The sequence below is a fragment of the Dasypus novemcinctus genome, chromosome 6, assembly GCF_030445035.2.
Source record: "Dasypus novemcinctus isolate mDasNov1 chromosome 6, mDasNov1.1.hap2, whole genome shotgun sequence".
In the NCBI taxonomy this organism is placed as follows: Eukaryota; Metazoa; Chordata; class Mammalia; order Cingulata; family Dasypodidae; genus Dasypus; species Dasypus novemcinctus.
In genome coordinates, this window is record NC_080678.1 from 82,747,455 (window position 1) to 82,767,806 (window position 20,352).

The window sequence follows — 20,352 nt, forward strand, 5'->3', positions numbered from 1 at the left end:
GCTCTTTTCTTTGTTATTATTTTCACCAATACGTTAATATAGAAAATAAGTATGAAAGAAATCACAAATAACCTTCTGTTTGAAGGAAATTTAAAATACCAAACCCACAAACCTTACCTTTAATTCTTACAACCTCAAGAAAATCTGAGAACAGTTTTTGAAATCAATAATAACAAAATTTATAAATCTTATTATAAACCAGAGGAAAGAAGAGCAGAAACAACAGGCAGTCAGCATGATGCCTCATGAAAGCTAAGAGATCCTTAAAACCTCAGTTTCAAAGTTCAAACATGCTGTTATAAAAACACTTCACAAAGATTAACCCATTCCCTACATCCTTCCATGCATAGTTTTACCACAGATACAATACTTACAGGACAGCACATTCAACCTCCAGCAAAAGACCTCAAGCAATCACAAGAACATTTGTGGGGCAAATGGTACAGAAATTATGAGGGACAAGGGAACAGCTAGAGTTGTGGGGAGGGGAGGGCACAGAGGGAGGAGACAACTGTAGCTAACAACAATGGGAAACTGTGGATCTAAACCACAAAGGCTTCCCGCAGAACAGCATAACAAGGAGCAGGGCAATCTTTTCACCACCAGCCAGGAACTCTCTACACTGACAATTCATGATAAAGCTAAAAAGATGGAGGCTCCAATTAATTGCAAACAAAGTAAACTTAAAACTAACCAAAAGTAACTTCAAAGAACTCATGACAAACTTTACTAGAGGTTTAAGGAAAAACAATTATGAGGCTGTTTCCTCCAGGGGCATTCCAGATCACAAAGGTCATCTGTGTAACAATAAGGTTTGCACAGTGACAGCTGTTTCCAAAAGGACCAGCCCTAAGAAACAAATCTTTGTACCACAGTCAAAAGGAGTGCTAGAAGACACTTTTGTAGTGCTTTAGAAAATAACCAAAACAATTTCATTATGTGAACCCCTAATTCAGAATTCCAAGGCTGTTTGGACTTAAATTATATCTAATCATTTTAATAGGCAAAACTCCTTCAACTGCCCTATTAAAAGAAAATGAGTATGTAAACTCAACTGTTGGAATAAGACATTTATTAACCTAAGAATGCTTGGGATCTCAAAATTCCCCAATCCCAAAGGCCTGAGAGGGAATCTCTACCCCTTGCTGAGGAAGACGCCAAGTTATATCACCAAGAACAAACGGCAGGCAAGGTCTCCCCTCTAAGCATGTGATCAGTGGGCACAGAACTTATATTTACAGGCAGGGCACAAAGGCCCAGAGGACCAACACATACCCTTCTATGTATTACTCCCAGATAAAACAGCTTTATTGAAAGGAGTTGCTTTATAAGCATATGGATGAAAAAATGTATCAGCAGAATCCTTGCCAAATATGAAGATCTGTTGTACCTCTAGAGGTTGAGTTAAAATATAAGCTGACTGAAAAAAAAAAGGTTTAATTAAGATTTATTAGTAAAATCAAATGATCACAGGTACTCCCAAAACTAATTAAGCTCTTACATTTTAACAATATACTAGGGAAACGGGGATGTGGCTCAACCAACTGGGCTCCTGTCTACAATATAAGAGGTCCAGGGTTTGATCCCCAGGACCTCCTGGTGAGGGCAAGCTGGCCCACGTGGAGTGCCAGCCCACTCAGAAATGCCACACCATGCTGGAGTGCTGCTGACGTGGAGACCTGGCGCAGCAAGATGATGCAACAAGAGACAAAGAGGAGAAAAAATAAGAAGGTGTAGCAGAACAGGGGAGCTGAGGTGGCACAAGAGAGTAATTGCCTCTCTCCCACTCCAGAGGGTCCCAGGATCGGTTCCTGGAGCCACCTCATGAGAATACAAGCAGACACAGAAGAACACATGGCAAATGGACACGAAGAACAGACAACAGGGGGAACGGGGTAAAAATAAAGAAAAAATAAATTAAAAAAAAAACAAAAAAAAGCAATATACTAAAGTTGCCCTTTGGCAACAAGGGAGGTGCTGACATTTTTTTTTTTATTTTAAAGATACTTTTTTTTCTTGCTAACCAATTAGCATCCTAACTCCAGTCTCCTAGGCCCAGTGAGAACAGGGACCACTAGGCAACACAACTTTTCATATCTGAGCCAGGTAACTGAGGAGATCCAAGAGAAATTTCTTGCTAATATAATAGATTGTAATCTTTTCTGAAGTCCCGCAGAAAACAAAACACACAAAATTCTCTTATTAGTACTCACATTCCACCTTGTATATGCTATTTTTGGACATTTCTTATTCCTTCTTCAAAACTGCACAAAGTTGGCGGCGGACTTGGCCCAGTGGTTAGGGCATCCGTCTACCACATGGAAGATCCACGGTTCAAACCCCGGGTCTCCTTGACCCATGTGCAGATGGCCCATGCGCAGTGCTGATGTGCGCAAAGAGTGCCGTGCTGTGCCACACAGGAGTGTCCCCCGCATAGGGGAGCCCCACGCGCAAGGAGTGCACCCCATAGGGAAGAGCCACCCAGCGCAAAAGAAAGTGCAGCCTGCCCAGGAATGGTGCCGCACACACGGAGAGCTGGCACAACAAGATGACACAACAAAAAGAAACACAGATTCCTGTGCCACTCACAACAACAGAAGCAGACAAAGAAGACGCAGCAAATAGAAACAGAGAGCAGACAACTGGGGTGGGGAAGGAAGGGGAAATAAATAAATAAATGAATAAAACTGCACAAAGTCTTCCTAAAAGAGATTCTGTCTCATACAAGAACCCTTTATCACCCACTGGGCCTCTTCACCCAAAATAAATTGGATAAATATAGGTTTTTGCTGGGTGAATACCAAATTGCCTGTAAAAGAGATTTTGTAGGCAAGGTTGCTAAATCAAGCGGGAGAGTGATATGGTTTAGATGTCATGTTTATGTATCCAGGGATATTAAAGTTGGGTGCCTGCTTAGAACAGTAATTTGTAAAACTGTGCTTCAATAGAACTTAGCAAGCCATATTTTCCAAGTACTTTGCAGGGAATACATTATGCTATAACATGCCCACCTTTGACCATAATAGACAAAAGCCTATGAAAAAACCATAAATATTATTAGCAGGGAGATATTACCTCCAAACTTGAATAAAGCTAGAGAAATCCTTGGGGGGAAGGGATGGGTTAAAAGAAGAAGACAGGCTGAAAAGTCATACTTGGTCAGACTGTACAACCATTTATTACAGATCTCCACTAGCAAACAGAATAGGGAACAGCAGATTGTTCAACTTAATGGAAGAACATTTTGCGTCTCTTAAAAGCATTAAAAGAGTAACAGATTTCCCTTAAAAAAAAAAAAACTAAGATGCCTCCCTCTGGAGTAACCCTAAAGCAAAACCAAACCACTTTTGTTTGGTTTTATTAACTTTTGAGAGGCTAATGATAATGCTGACATTGGCAGTAAAGGTAGGAGTTGAGTGGCTCCACAGTATAAGCCAAACTGCGGGAGGAGAGGCATGCCTCCTTGATTCTAGCATCCTAGGAAGTAGTGAGAATTTTAGGGACTTTTAAATAGACCAGAGAGAATTACAATGGAGAGGAGCTGGGAAGAGGTTGCCTAACAGCAAGTGGAAGCCTTTAGAGGACTTTAGAACAGCAGCATCTAATCCCTGGGCTATATGCTCAGGGGAGGGAGGGGTGGAGAGGCTTAATTCAGAGCTGTTAAACAGGAGTTTTGGAAAATGCAGCTAAGAGATGGAGTTGATCTCAGTTACAAAATAACCCAGAGGAAAAAATTCTAACCTTTGACTCTAGGTTGAAAAGAAGACTATACTGGAAAATCAATGGAAAATAGCAAAGACTATATAGCTAATTTGTTTGTAGTTTTTATTCTTAGATTTCTTCCTGGTGCTGGCAAATAGTTTGTATACTTTAAATAGCTAGCTGTTTCACTGAAATACACATAACTGAGAAGAAGTACACTGCAGAACAGGAAGAGAGAAGGGGAAAAAAACCCAAAAACTGTGATTCTAAAGACACAATCAGGAGAAACTTTGGCTGTTAACCACAGACCTAAGCAGCAAAACCATTCCAGAAACTTTCTATATATTTTATATACAAACAGACTCTTAAAAAAGAAGAAAGGCAGCCAGGGACCATTTATTTGAGCTTCTACTGTACAATATTATTATTACTGAATTCATTTAATTATATTTTGCATCATTCTAAAAATGATGTGAAATAGTATTATGTCATTATGAACATTAGCCAAAATATCTCTAGAATGAGGGATTAAAAATCTCTTCAACAAAAAAAAAGGAAAAGAAAGAAAAATCTCTTCAACTCCGGAAAGGTCCAGAAGAGCATGAAGAATATGAAATACAAGGAGGGGGTGAGGAGAAATAAATAAATTAAATAAATCTTAAAAAAAAAAAAAAGTGTGAAATATCTCTACAGTGTACTGCAGGATCACCTAAATGCTGGTTTCACAGAATGTGGTCAAAAATATGAATCTTTAGTCTCTATTATAGCTTAAGCCTGCAACTTTAAAGCATAATCAAGGGGGAAGTGGATTTGGTTCAACAGATAGAGCATCTGCCTACCACATGGGAGGTCCAGGGTTCAAATCCAGGACCTTCTGACCCATGTAGTGAGCTGGCCCATGTGCAACACTGATACACGCAAGGAGTGCCATGCCATGCAGGAGTGTCCCCCTCATAGGGGAGCCCCACGCACACGGAGTGTGCCCCGAAGGAAAGCCGCCCCACACAAAAAAGGTGAAGCCTGCCCAGGAGTGGCGCCACACACAACAGAGAGCTGACACAGCAAGATGAGGCAACAAAAAGAGAAAGATTCCCAGTGTCACTGACAAGAAAACAAGCGGACACAGAAGAACACATAGCAAATGGACACAGAGAACAAACAACTGCAGGGGGCGGGGAAGGAGAGAGAAATAAATAAATAAATCTTTAAAAAAATAAATAAAATAAAGCATAATCAAGGAAGAAAGACATCCCTAAGCTAAGAAGAAAATGAAGATGGGGCCTGGAAGCTAGTCATGTATTAGAGCGCCACTAAAACTTACTCTGGTAGCCTATTCCTGCTCTAAAGACTCCAGTCCAGCTTATTTCATCAAACTGCACAGAGTTTGAACATGCTACTTCCAACATGTAGAAGAAGCCATTGAAGCCCAGTTATGCTGCTTCTACATCTGACACTCCCTCCAATTTTTTTTATGGGGGGGGGAGGTCCTGGGGCCAGGGATTGAACGCGGGACCTCGTATGCAAGAAGCTGGCACTCAACCACTGAGCCACATTAGTTCCCCTGAGGTGTTTTTTTCATTTGTTTGCTTCTTGTTTGTTTTTAGGAGGTACTGGGGACCTAACCCAGGATCAATGTGGGAAGCAGGCACTCAACTGCTTAAACACATCCCCTCCCCTTTCCCTCCAATTTTTTCAGACTATTCCTTGCTCCTAATCCTATATCTTTCTCATTTTTCACCTGATCTATTTTCTGTTCTTACCTTTGTAATTCTTATGCTAAATTCTTCAAACCCTTATACCTTACATTCACTTCAAGAGCTCTTTCTTCTAGATTCTTCTATGATATAAGAGGAGTAGGAACAAATGATGACAGTGTCAAAAGTCCAGGATGGTCCCCATTAAAATAAGGAGCAAAGTAAAAACCTATTCGCTCCTAGTTCTGTTAATACCTCCCTTTGTCACCAGAAAATTAGTGTGTGTTAAATTAGAAGATTCTAGGGAGCAGGTGTAGCTCAGTGGTTGAGCACCTGCTTCGTTCAATCCCCGATACTGCCTAAAAAAATTTTTTTTAATTAGAAGAATCCAAAGGCAAACACTCCCTCCTTAAAATAACTAAACCAATTCTATATTGTTTCTTGAATCACTTTTGGTCTACTCTAACTTTAGTGCAAGCCTTTAAGATTTCTACAACACTTCAGCAAACATGAACCCAATTTGGATAGAGTTACTAATATTGCATTAAGATGCATATACTATATTTTCCCCACGTCCCAAAGAAGCTTAAGAATCACACAGTTATGAAAAGCAGATGTGGATCAAGTGACTGAGCTCCCACCTACCACATGGGAGGTCCGTGATTCAGTTCCCAGTGCCTCCTCAAGAAAACAGCAAGCTGACAGCAACAGGCAGGTGCAGCAAGCTGACACAAGATAATGCAACAAGAGACAGAAGAAGTAAAACGTAATGAGACACGCAACAAAGCAGGGAGCAGAAGTTCCCGATGTCTCATAAAGAGGATGAGCAGGACAGCAAGCTGGCACAATGGGCAGGGACGGCAAGCTGGCACAACAAGATAACGCATCAAGAGACAAAAGAAGAAAAAAAACACAATGAGAGACATAACAAAGCAGGGAACAGAGGCGGCTGAAGTGATTAGGCGCCTGTCTCCCACATCAGAGGTTCCAGGTTTGGTTTCCAGTGCCTCCTAAAGAAACAAAGAAGACAAACAGACAGAGCAAGTGCAAACAATGAGGGGGTGGGAGGCAATAAAATAAACCTTTAAAAAAAAAAAACCACACAGTTGTGCCAAGACAATTCAATGGGGAAAGAATAATTTTTTCAGCAAATGGTGCTGGGACAACAAGATACCCATATTCAAAAAAATGAAGGTGGATCTTTACTTACACCATACACAAAAATTAACTAAACATCCTAAGTATAAGAATTAAAACTATAAAACTTTTAGAAGAAAATATAGGAGTAAATTTATAGGCATGACTTTGGGTTAGGAAAAGCCTTCTCGGATATGATATAAGCAGCAAAAGAGAAAATAAACTGACTTCATCGAAATTAAAACTTTATGCCTCAATGGACACCATCAAGAAAGTGAAAAGGCAACGTACAGAATGGGAGAAAATATTTGCAAATTATGTATCTGAGAAGGGACTTGTACCTAATTGTATATAAAGAACTCATAGTTCAATAATAAAAAGACAATTAATTCAATTAAAAACGGGCAAAGGGTCAGAATAGACATTTCTTCCCAAAAATGTACACAAATGCCAATAAGCACATGAAAAGATCCTCAGGAATACATTATGGAAATACAACCATTTAGACATATGATCAAAGTCAACATCTATGATCATATCATGTTGACAGCATATATCCTTGATAGGATGTGATGAAAATGGCACTTTACCTCTGTGGCCTTCTTCCCAAAAACCCATATGCCCAGTGTAATCGTGGGAAAAATATCCAACAAATTCCAATGGAGGGATATCATACAAAATACTTGACCCAGTACTCCCCAAACCTGTTACGGTCATCAAAAATAAGGAAATCCTTTCACCAAATGCAATGAATATGCCTTGCTGATGAAAGGGGATGTTGACGTGGGAGGAGCAGGGTGGGGTCTGAGTGGGGTATATGGGAACCTCTTATGTTTTTTAACATAACATTTTGTGTGATCTATTTATCTTTAAAAAAAAACAAGACAATAAAAAAAAATTTTTAATAAAAAATTAATAAGGAAATCCTGAGAAAGTGTTACATCCAGAGAAGCATAAGGAGATATGACAAGTAAACGTAATGTGGTATCTTAGATGAGATCCTAGAACAGAAAAGAACATTAGGTAAAAACTAAGGAAGTCTGAGTAAATTATGGACTTTAGTTCATACTAATGGATCAATATTGTTTCCTTAATTGCAACAGACATATCATATTAATGTACAATGTTAATAATAGGGGGAACTCAGGGGGGATGGAATTCTCTGTACTACCTGCTCCGTTTTTCTATAAATATAAAACTGTTTCAAAAAATAAAGCCTAGGGAGAAGCAGATGTGGCTCAAGCAGCTGGGCACCCGCCTACCACATGGGAGGTGCCAGGTTCAGTTCCCAGTGCCTCCTAAAGAAGATGAGTAAGACAGCCAGACAGTGAGCTGAAGCGACCAGTTGGCATGGAGACACAACAAGATGACACAACAAGATAACGTAGCTAAATGATGCAATGAAGAGACACAGCAAGAAAACACAATGCGAGACACAACAAGCAGAAAATGGAGGTGGCTCAAGTGATCGGATGCCTCCCTCCTACATGAGAGGTCCCGAGTTCGGTTCCCAATATCTCCTAAAAAGAAGACAGAGAGCTGACAGTAAGTGCAAACAATGAGGGCAGAGGGGACAGAAATAAATAAATAAAATAAATATTTAAAAAAAATAAATAAAGTCTAGGGAAGCAGCTGTGGATCAATCAGTTGGGTGCCCACCTACCACATGGAAGGTCCTGGTGCCTCCTAAAGAAGATGAGCAGACACCTGCACCCATGGCAACAAGCTAGATGCTGCACCCCACCACAACAAGCTAGACCACACACCTGCTGCAACAAACTAGACACCTGCATCCACTGCAATGAGTTAGACACCACAACCTGTCACAACGAGCGGATGCCTAAATGAGCAGATGCCACAAACCAGCAGATGCCGCAGTCTGTGGGAGGTGGATGTGTCTCAGGCCATTGGGCACTCACCTCCCATGTAGGAGGTCCCAGGTTCAGTTTCCAGTGCCTCCTGGAGAAGGTGAGCAAACAATGAGCAGACAGATGAGAGAATCATGGGGGGAGGAGGATAAAATGAAGTAAATAAAATAAATAAAATATAAAAAAAGAAATAAATTTTTTTTAAAATAAAATAAAATAAAGCTTATTAGCAAATAAAAATAACAGGAGTTAATTAAATTTTCAAAAAAGATACTCGGGGAATGGATGTGGCTCAAGCAGTTGAGTGCCAGCTTCCCACATAGGAGGTCCAGGGTTCAGTTCCCGCTGCCTCCTAAAGGGAAAAAAAAAAAAAAAAAGATACTCAACATCATTAACTATCAGAGAGAAAAGCAAACCAAAACTGCAATGAGAGGCGGCAGACTTGGCCCAGTGGTTAGGGCGTCTGTCTACCACATGCAAGGTCCGCGGTTCAGGCCCTGGGCCTCCTTGACCCATGTGGAGCTGGCCCATGTGCAGTGCTGATGCACGCAAGGAGTGCCTGCCACGCAGGGGTACCCCCGCATAGGGGAACCCCACACACAAGGAGTGCACCCCGTAAGGAGAGCCGCCCAGCGCGAAACAAAGTGCAGCCTGCCCAGGAATGGCACCACACACACAGAGAGCTGACGCAGCAAGATGATGCAACAAAAAGAAAGACAGATTCCCGTGCCGCTGACAACAGAAGCGGACAAAGACGACACAGCAAATAGACACAGAGAACAGAAAACCGGGGTGGGGGGGGCAGAAATAAATAAATAAATACATTTTTTAAACTGCAATGAGATACCACTTCATACCCACTAGGTTGACTATAATCAAAAAACACATTTAATATCAAGTATTGGCAAAGATTCGGAGAAACTGGAACCCTCATACACCACAAGTAGGAATGTAAAATGGTGCAGGCACTTTGGAAAGTCTAGCAGTTTCTCAAAAGATTATAAACATAGAGTTACCAAATGACACAACAATTCTACTCCTAGGTTAAATGAAAGCACAAAACATGTACATGAATGTTCATAGTAGCATTATTGATAACAGCCAAAAGACATAAATAACCCAAATATCCATTAACTGATAAAATAAGTTGTGGTTTGACCATACAATGAAAATTTTTTAGCCATAAAAAAAGAAACAAAGTACTGAAAAATGTTACAATGTGGATCAACCTTAGAAACATGATGCTAAGTGAAAAGATCACCCCCTGTGCATGATTCCATTTAGATGAAATATCTAGAATAGGCAAATCTGAGACAGAAAGTAGATTAGGGATTGCCTAGGGCTGGGAAGAGGCATGGAGGAACTGGAGTGTGACTGCTAATAGACACAGGGTTCCTTTTTGGGGTAATAAAAATGTTCTTAAATTGATCATCGTAATAGTTGTGCAAGTCTCTGAATAAACTAAAAACCACAGAATTGTACACTTTAAATGGGTAAATTGCATGGTATGTGAATTATATCTCAATAAAGCTTTTAAAAAAAAAGTTGCCCTTTTAACAAAATAAGGACATCTTTTGTTTCGTGTCTGTGGTTTACATTAGATCCCCCAGAAACAACAGCAGCTGCCACATGATAAAACTGGATGACTTCAAATGCTTGGCAAATAAATTCCGTGTGTATGAAATTTTGAATAGCTGTTTTTAAAGAAAACCTAAGAAAGGAAAGTCATGCTCTCAGTGCATTTTTACTCATCTGGCATAGTCATTTAAATCGGGACCGAGTGCAATTCCCCATAGATTTCTGCAAGAAACCAACACCAATAACTACTGTCCATGGTAAGTGTAGAGAGAAAATCCATACACACAAAAATAATGCTGAAAATGCCATTAAAATGGAACAGCAACAAAAGTTGGAGAATATATCTTGTATTTGGGTGGAAAGACAGATGAACGAGGCACGCTTGCTGGGCACACCCTCAAGCATCAATTACAAACACTCCCCCACAAGACTGTCTAAATTATTCCTGTAGCTTTTGGGGCATATTTCCCTAGAGTACTCACTTAGAAGCAGACCTCAAAGCATCTGTTTGATAAACAATCTGACTGTACCCAGGGTAGACATAAACCCAAGAGCTAATGAACCTCTGGGGCGGGAAGAGGCAGGAAAGGGAAAAACTGGGCAGGCATTTATCTCAATTAAAAAGATTAAGTACCACACCTGAGTTGGTGATATGAACAGGGGAAATGGAGACATGATAGCACAGTATTAAAGGTTTAAGATAGAAAATTAGCCCTTTGTACCAAGTTCTTTCGTTTTTTCTTTTCATAAACAAGCAAAAAAATTAAATAGTTCATAGAAAGAAAAAAAACAGATGACCAATGAGATACAAACAATGTCATATATCTCATTCCTAATTAAAGAAATGCAAAGAAAAACTGAATACCACTTTTCATCTTTCTCATTGCCAAGTATTTAGAAGTTGGAAAAAAACAGTATAAGTGAGGGTATGGAGAATGGGAAATTCTCATTCACTCTTGATAGGAATATAATTTGGCAGTATTTCTCAATTTTACCCTTTGTTTCAACATTTCAACTTCTGGAAACGTACCCTATGGAAAACTTTACACAAATTTGTAGAGATAAATGTGCAAAGATATTTACAGCTACATTGTAATAGAGAAAAACCAGAAGCAACCTAAATATTCATCAATATCGGATTGATTAAATTATGATAAATCTCATTCTGGAATATTTAAAAATGAAATAATATGACGTGAGAGATTTATTTCAAAATAGTCAGAAATTGGGTGAAAGGAATAGGTGGGAGTATAGATGAAACAAGACTGACCATGAATTTGATAAATGATTAAGCTAGTGATAGGTAAATGTGGGCTCATTATACACTTTTCCTTACTTTGGGTTATGTTTTAAATTTTCCATTAAAAAAAAGATAAAAAGATACAAATATATGACAAAATATCAGGAAGGGTGTAAGTACTGACCTAAGAAACTTTGGAGATGGAGTTTTTAAGACTGAAGACAAAAGAAAATGTACACTAGCACTGTACCCTAGCTAATAAAGTTGTTTTCCACAAATGCAATGATTAACAATTCTGAAATCAGTTTACACTCATACTGGAATTGAACAATTAAATAATTGTGGATGGCAGATGGCAGGAGGTTTCTTACTGTTAGAAGAGGAGATTACAGGTTAGCAAGGGGAAAAGACTAGTATTAGAACTGTGGCTATGGTTTAGAGTTAGAGATATCAGTATGAACTCATGTTTAACTTAATAAAGTTACAGAAGATCAATACAGAAATAAAATTTACAGATATATATACAAACAAGTTAGTAAACACGTGTTTATTCCTTTGCTCTGTCAGCTGAGAGTAATCAGTAGCAACAAGAAGATGTAGTGCATCAATCTTAGTTTCTAATACTATTCACCAGGGCTCCTTGGAGAAATAGCTGATTCTAGACCTGGGACAGGAAATATACAAAAGGAGCCTGAAGCATCTTATAGTGCCAGAAAGTAAGAAAGTGCTAGAAGAAGGGTAACTACACTGTTATAGGTATGTCAAACAGGGGACAGGAGCCAACTGAAAGAGCACCCAGTGGCCAAAGCTGGAGAATTTTGAGTGATAAATATAGTAGTAGGGGAGCTGAGTGGCTCAGTGGTTGAGCACTAGCTTCCCACATACAAGGACTGGGGTTCAATTCCTGGCCCCAGTACCTCAAAAACAAACAAACCAAAAAATAAGTAAAATTGTAGTAGTATTGGATTATAACCCAAAGTATTAAAAAAATCTGAGCCCATACTGAATAAACAAATGTGGAAGAAGAGAAAAATCTCCCTTTCAGAAGAATTCCAAATAAATGCCCACTCCTTAAATGTGGGCTGCCCACCATGACTTCTTTCCAAACAGTACCTTATGGAAAGAGGGGAAAAAAAGAGTAAAGTTAAAGAAACCTAACAACTACTTCCTCAGCCATATAATCAAGGTCAAAATCAACAGTGATAGGGAAGCAGACATGGCTCAACTGACAGAACAACTGCCTACCATATGGAGGGTCCAGGGTTCTATACCCAAGGCCTCCTGACCCATGTGGTAAGCTGGCCCATGCGCAGTGCTGACACACACAAAGAGTGCCGTGCCATGCAGGGGCGCCCCTGCATAGGGGAGTCCCACACACAAGGAGTGCGCCCACAAGGAGAGCCGCCCTATGTGAAAGGAGCGCACCTAGGAGTGGTGCCACACACACAGAGAGCTGACGTGGCAAGATGACACAATGAAAAAGATGCAGTTTCCCAGTGCCACCTGATAATACAAGCAGATGCAGAAGAACACACGGTGAATGGACACAGAGAGCAGACAATGGCGGGGAAGGCGAGAGAAATAAATAAAGTAAATCTTAAAAAAAAAAAAAAAAATCAACAGTGAAAATCACACTGATAACATGTATCCTTGATGTAAGAAGAATGGCACTCTCTGTGATCTTCCTCCCCAAAACTCATAACCTCAGTCTAATCATAAGAAAACCATCAGACAAATTCTAGTAGAGAAGGATCCTGCAAAACACTTGACCTGTATTCCTCAAAACTGTCAAGGTCATGCAAAACAAGGAAATTCTGAGAAACTGCCACAGTCAAGAGAAGCCTAAGAAGACATGACAAGTAAATGCAATGTGGTATCCTGGATGGAATCCTGAAACAGGAAAAAAAAAAACATTAGGTAAAAACTAAGGAAATCTGAATAAACCATGAATTTTAATTAATAATAATGTATCAACATTGACTCATTAATTGCAACAAATGTACCATACTAACACAAGGTAGAGGAAACTGGATAAGGGAGTATATGGAAAAAATCTGTATTATCTGCTCAATTTTTCTGTAAATCTAAAGCTGATATTTTTAAAAATTAACTTTTTTAAATTAATAAAGCTTATTAAAAATAGGAGCCTAATAAAAATCAGTAGCACAATACTTTAAAAAGGACATATGCAAGTGAAATACTCTTTCATAGGAACTAGCCCAGCTCATGATAGAGACATTCAGAATATTCTTTTATAAATCAAATCACAAAAAGAATGATATAGAGAAAATTATTATTTATATTAAGTACTCACAGATGGGACAACCAGAAGGCCATCAGAACTTACTCACCCTTAGAATCAGAAGGAACTAAAAAGATCCTCTGAGGTTCAGAGAGGTTAAGCATGATATTGCTCACGTGAGTTGCATGATAATGTAAACCCTACAAACCCTGTGTAAGAAAAATTTTGGTATAGCTTAAATGCAGCAGAAAACGTTTGTTTGTTTGTCTTTTGTTTTTTAAGAGGTACCAGGGATTGAACCTAGGACCTCGTACATGGGAAACTGGAACGCAACCACTGAGCTACATACACTCCCCAAGTTTCTTTCTTAAAATAACCTCAATAGGGAAGTGGATGTGGCTCAAATGATAGAGCTTCCTCCTACCATATGGGAGGTCCAGGGTTCGATAGCCAAAAGGAGCGTTGCCCCGCATAGGGGCATCCCCTGCTCAAGGAGTGTCCCCCACGCAAGGGGTGTCCCCCGCACAAGGAGTGCCCCCTGTGCAAGGAGTGCAGCCCCGTGCAGGAGTGCAGCCCACCCAGGAGTGGTGCTGCCCACACGGAAAGCCGACACAAGATGGAGCAACAAAAAAGAGACACAGTGAAAAGACAATATGAGACGTTGTGAACTAGGGAGTTGAGGTGGAGCAAGAGAATGATCACTTCTCTCCCACTCCAGAAGGTTCCAGGATGGGTTCCCGGAGCCGCCTAATGAGAATACAATTGACAGCAAATGGAGACAGAGAGCAAGGGGGAAGAGGGGAGATAAGAAAAAAAAAGAACATCAATAAATTAATTTAGAGAGCAAAATCTACTATTTCTTTGTTTTGCAAATCTGGATATCCACATAAAAGTATAAAACATATTTATAAGTAGAGCAAACGAGAATAAGTGGAACAAAAAAGAATGAAATGAGACTGTTGATTCTATTTGATCTTAAAACAACTCTAAGAGAATTCTCTAGATTTCCCATCTACTCATGACTGATATTTTAAAGATTTAAATTCATGAAACATTCCCTGAGTATCTACTATATCTTAGGCATAGTGCTAATATTAGACATACGAAGATGATTAAAATCATGAGACTTTCAAAGTGTTCACCCTCTAATGAAGAAGAAAGAAAAACTACAACACAGATATGAACAAAACACCTTGGAGAGTGTATAAAAGCCTTCCCAGAGGAAGTAATATAATATCGTAATAGGGTTTTAAAACTCCGGAGAAATTAGTTTAAAAATAAGAATATTCAAGTTTATTCATTACAAAGTATGGCATATCCATACAATGGAACATGATTCAACCATGAAAAAATCATGTTCAAAAAGAATATTTATTCACATGGAGATATATCTCCAGCCAACTTCTACCCCGAGGGTCCAGAATTGTATATTCAACTTCCCACTCAACATTTTTTTTTTTAGATTTATTTTTTATTTATTTCTCTTCCCTTCTCCCCACCCCATTGTCTGCTCTCTCTGTCCACTCACTGTGTGTTCTTCTGTGTCCGCTTGCGTTCTTGTCAGCAGCACCAGGAATCTGTGTCTCTTTTTGATGCATCATCTTGCTGTGTCAGCTCTCCGTGTTGGCAGTGCCACTCCTGGGCAGGCTGCAATTTTTTCACATGGGGCGACTCTCCTTACGGGTCGCACTCCTTTGCGCTGGGGCTCCCCTATGCAGGGGACACCCCTGCGTGGCACGGCACTCTTTGTGGGCATCAGCACTGCGTGTGGGCCAGGCTCACCACACGGGTCAGGAGGCCCCAGGTTTGAATGCTGGACCTTCCACGTGGTAGGCGGACGCTCCATCAGTTGAGCCAAATCCGCTTCCCCCTATTCAACATTTACACTTAGCTAACAAGTATCTCAAACCTAATAGGCCCAAAAGAGAAATCTTCATTCTCAACACGCATACCCCGACTGGCTCCTCCAAACTCTTTTCAATCTTAGTAAATGCTACTACCATTCACTTAGTTCTTCAGGTCAAAATTGGAGTCACACTTGGCTCCTTTCATTCTCTAACACCTCAACAAACCATCAGCAAACCTTATTATTAGTCCTACCTTCAAAACATATCCCCTCTCACCACCTCTACTGCTACCACTCTAGTCTAAGTCACCTACATCTATTGCCTAGAATAATTCAGTAGCCTATTTGCTTGCTTCAATTACAATTACTCTCCACACAGCAATCGAAATAATCCTTTAAAAATATACGGATATGGCACAACTGATAGAGCACCCACCTACCATATAGGAGGTCCAGGGTTCAAACCCTGGGTCTCCTGGCCCATGTGGTGAGCCGGCCCACATGTAGTGCTGCCCTACACAAGGAGTGCCATGCCATGCAGGCGTATCCCCCATGAAGGGGAACCCCACGCGCAAGGAATGTACCCCGCAAGGAGAGTTGCCCTGCACGAATAAAGTGTAACCCACCCAGGAGTGGCGCGGCACACATGGAGAGCTGACGCAGCAAGATGATGCAACAAAAAGAGACACAGATTCCCAACACCACCAAGAATGCAAGCGAACACAAGAGAGCAGACAATGGGGGACGGGGCGGGAGGCAGAGAAATAAATCTTTAAAAAATAAATAAATAAATGAAAGTATACATCAAATCATGTCATTACTCCCTTAAAACCCTTCAGTGTCTTCCCATTACACTCCTAATAAAATCTAAAATTCTTAATCCTTTTTTTTTAAAGATTTCTTTTTTTATTTCTTTCTCTCCCCTTCCCCCCCAGCCCGGCTGTCTGTTCTCTGTGTCTATCCGCTGCATCTTCTTTGTCCGCTTCTGTCGTCGTCAGTAGCACAGGAATCTGTGTTTCTTTTTGCTGTATCATCTTGCTGAGTCAACCCTCCATGTGTGCGGCGCCATTCCTGGGTAGGCTGCGCTTTCTTTCACGCTGGCGGCTCTCCTTAGAGGGCACACTCCTTGCGCGTGGGGTTCCCCTACGTGGGGACACCCGAGTGGCACAGCACTCCTTGCACGCATCAGCACTGCACATGGGCCAGCTCCACACGGATCAAGGAGGCCCAGGGTTTGAACAGCAGACCTCCGATGTGGTAGACAGACGCCCTAACCACTGGGCCAATTTCGCCGCCAAAAATCTTAAATCCCTCATAATCTGACTCCTGCCTATTTCAACAATTTCACCTTTACTGCCTGTGACAATCTGAAGCTGGGTGGACCCCAGAAGATCATGTCCTTAGAGTTAATCCATTTCTGTGTGAGTAGATGGGATCTTTTGATTAGATTCAGTTAAAGGGTTTTCCTTTTAATTAGATTACTTCAGTAGGGTATGACCCAGTGTGGGTCGTAATCCTTTTAGTGGAGTTCTTTATAAACAGGAAAAACATGCAGAGGCACACCAGAAAAAAGCTGCAGTGACAGAGAGAAGCCTCTAATATTGATGAACTCGGAAGAGAAAAAAAAGTCACAAACAGAGCAGCCCAAAGCTGAAGCAATGAGGCTTGGAAGAGAGGGAGAGAGGTGCAGACTCTGCCTTGTGCCTGATCATCCACAGCTGAACTTGGGAAAAAAGGAATCCTGGAGAAGGCAGAGCCACCATTGTGCCTTGCTATGTGGCATGAGTCCACAATTGCCAGCAGTCAACCTTCAGTGAGACAGCATCTCTGATGATGTCCTGGTTTGGACATTTTCACAGTCTCAGAACTGTAAGCTTTGAACCTAATAGATTCCCACTGTAAAATCCAACCCATTTCTAGTATATTACATTGGTGGCATTCAGCAAACTAAAAACATCGCCTATCGATTTTTCTTCTGTTTTCCAAAGATGCCAAGCCAGTTTCCAGCTCAAGGCTTTTTCACTAACTACTCCCTCTCCAATGAATGCTTATTCCCCAGCTCTTTGCATAGCATTTTTTTTTAATTTCCCCTCCCCGCTTGCAGCTTGCTTGCTGTCTGCTCTCTGTGTCCACTCGCTGTGTGCTCTTCTGTGTTTTTTTTTGCTTGTCTCCCTTTTTTGTTGTGTCACCTTGCTGAGTCGGCTCTTTGCAGCGCCTGCAGGTCGGACAGCACTCTGTGGTGCCTGCAGTGCCTGTGGGTCAGGCAGCTCTCCACAGCGTGCGGGCAAGCCTGCCTTCAAAGGAGGCCTCTGGATGCAAACCCAGGGTAGACAGGAGCCCAAATGACTGAGCCACAGCTGCTTCCCAGCTTTTTTTTTTTTTTTTAACTTCTTAATCTTACTTCATTCTGCTCTCTGCTCAAACATCACTCTCCTTGAAGAGACTTCCCTGAACATTTCCTCTAAAATTATTACCGGGAAGTAGATGTGGCTCAAGCAATTAGGCATCTTCCTCCCACATCAGAGGTCCCAGGTTCAGTTCCCAGTGCCTCCTAAAAAGAAGACCAGCAAACAACAAGCAGACACAGCAAATGCAAACAATGAGGAGGTAGGGATAAATAAATAAGATTTAAAGTGAAAAAATAAAACTACTACCTGCCTCCCTGTATATCTCCTTAGCCTGCTTTATTTTCCTTCACTGTATTTATCACAAGACATTACTTATTTCATCTTCTTCACTACAATATAAGTTTCCTAAGACAGGAAATTTGTCTATCTTCTTTCCACTGTCTCCCCAGTTCTTGGCAGTGAGTACTTCACACATAGTGGGTACTCCATAAATATTTGTTGAGTGAATGAATGATTAGGGTGTTAGGTGAAACGGTGGGTTATAATACAGTATTTTCAAGTTATTTTATTTTTATAAAATGAAACAAAATGAAAAACAAAGTAAAGCTACCACACACATAAATTAAAAAGTCAGAGAAATTATATACTATGGTGTTAATATAATTGTTTTCACATGGAAGGATTAGAGGGTATTTAATATTTTTCCTTATTTGTATTTTCTAGTATTCTACCTTGAAAATATTTTATTAGAATAAAAGAGTTGCATTAATTTTTAAAATAAGAACTATATTAATAAGCATAACTATATAATAAGAAATATAAAATAAAAACAACAATGATTTTTCGATAACTAAAAGGGCAAATCCATAGTTCTCCCCCTAACTGCTTAATCTGGATCCTCTAAAGGAAATTCTTATGCACAAGCACACTTGTTTATCTATACATTTTTCCTTCATCAATTACTAACAGACTAGTCAATTACTAACAATTTGAAACTCATCCATTTATAATTTAATTAAAATTAATATAATATAATTTAACACCCAAATATAATTTAATGTCATCCAATGTAAATAATTTTCAAAGCTTTATTAATCATGTCATATTAACTATCCCTACAGCTTTACAATATTTACATACCTGATTAACAAGATAAGATTTTTTATTTTTACTCTACCCAAAATCCAAAAATAATCCACCAGGACTTTCATCCCCAGTGAAATCAAGACACTGAATGGTTGTGTTATTAAATGCTATACACATTCACTTAACCAACCAAACCATAGTTTACTATCTATCAGACACAAATATATCATGAAAGACAGGGAAACTGATGGGATTATGACTCACAACATCTATAACAATCCCCTGATCAACCAGCTTCTTAATCCAAAATAGAAATGAAGTAATAGAATCCAAAAATATTAAGAGAATTTATGATAAATCAACCTATAATAGCTCTCTTACATTTATTTTCCATATCAAATGTTGGATCATTCATAACTGAATTTTCCCAGGATTTAACATTAATTTTATAGGCCTGTCATTTCGAAATATTTTATTTTCTTCTTTTTCAAATTCGGGGCATTGAATCTGAAGACTTGAATTCACTTTAAAATGTTCACTCTTACCCATCCTGGGCTACAGTTTCCACTTTACGATTTGCTATAATATACTTTCTAGTTTGAAAACTACTTTCCTTTCTGCTAATAATGTGCTTCCTTATTTTTCAAAGAAACTTTAAAATTTCTCTATCTATAAAATAGGTTAGAAAGATATTAATATACCACTATTCCATTTTATAGATGAAGAAACTAAACCAGAGAAATTTAAATTATTTGCCCAAAGTCAAAGAGCTACAATATATCAAAATTTCCTACTGCAGCCTAGGGCTTTTATTATACAGATCTCTCAATACAAAACTATTCAAGATTCCACATAAAATTTCTCTACTAAAAACTGATCTTTCATTTAGTGGTTGCCAGGAGTTAAGGAGGGGTTGGGGGTAGGAGGGAAGTGGGTATGGACTTGAAGGATCCTGGTGGTGAAGGATGTTCAGTATCTTGACTGCCTCAATGTCAATATTTTGACGGTAATACTGCACACTACAGTTCTGCAAGATGCTACCATTGAGGGAAACTGTGTAAAGGGTACACCAGGTTTCTATATATTATTTCTTAGAATTCCACGTTACTCTATAGTTATCCCAAAATAAAAAGGTTAATTTTTAAAGTAAATAATTAATATTTCTTTTCCAACCAATTTCCTTTTTTAAGAATCTTACTTAAAGTGAACAGTTAAGTTTAAGCAAATTAAAACAAAACAAAATATGATCATGCTTAGGAGTTCTGGAAACGAACACATGGACTTCAAAAGTAGGATAGTCCCATCGACCAAAGCTACAAAAAAAGCCATGAAGATCTTGAAAATAAAAAGGAGCCACCAGGATTCTTTTTTCCAAAGCACTGAAATTAATCAACAGCTCAGAAAACAAATTTAGTAAGTTACAAAGAGTCACCTCCACAAGACTCACCAGAATAATGCTAGAACCACCAAAGTTATAAAGGCAGACTTTCATCAACCCACCATACACTTTACTGTAAGCCTCAACTTAGAGAAAGATTGTGTGTAGACTTTCAAGCTGATATTCACAGCTACATATTTTAGAATATTTGCAGCAATTTTTTAAATTTTTTG

The 20,352-nt window shown here is 39.5% G+C and overlaps 1 protein-coding gene across 50 annotated transcripts in view; it reads right to left on the minus strand.

Annotated features, from left to right (window-relative positions):
- Positions 1 to 20,352, minus strand: part of USP54 (ubiquitin specific peptidase 54) — a 141,139-nt gene that overhangs the window by 99,750 nt on the left and 21,037 nt on the right. For 13 of the 50 annotated variants that reach the window (XR_011649045.1, XR_011649047.1, XR_011649048.1 and 10 more), the window contains exon 2: positions 8,453 to 8,753. The exons of 29 other annotated variants lie outside the window; for them this stretch is intronic. The gene's annotated coding sequence lies outside the window, so the exon portion shown is untranslated. Of the gene's footprint in view, positions 1 to 374; positions 461 to 8,452; positions 8,754 to 20,352 lie in introns of those variants that run through there. 8 more of the 50 variants (XR_011649052.1, XM_058299052.2, XM_071215862.1 and 5 more) reach the window with 3 other exon arrangements.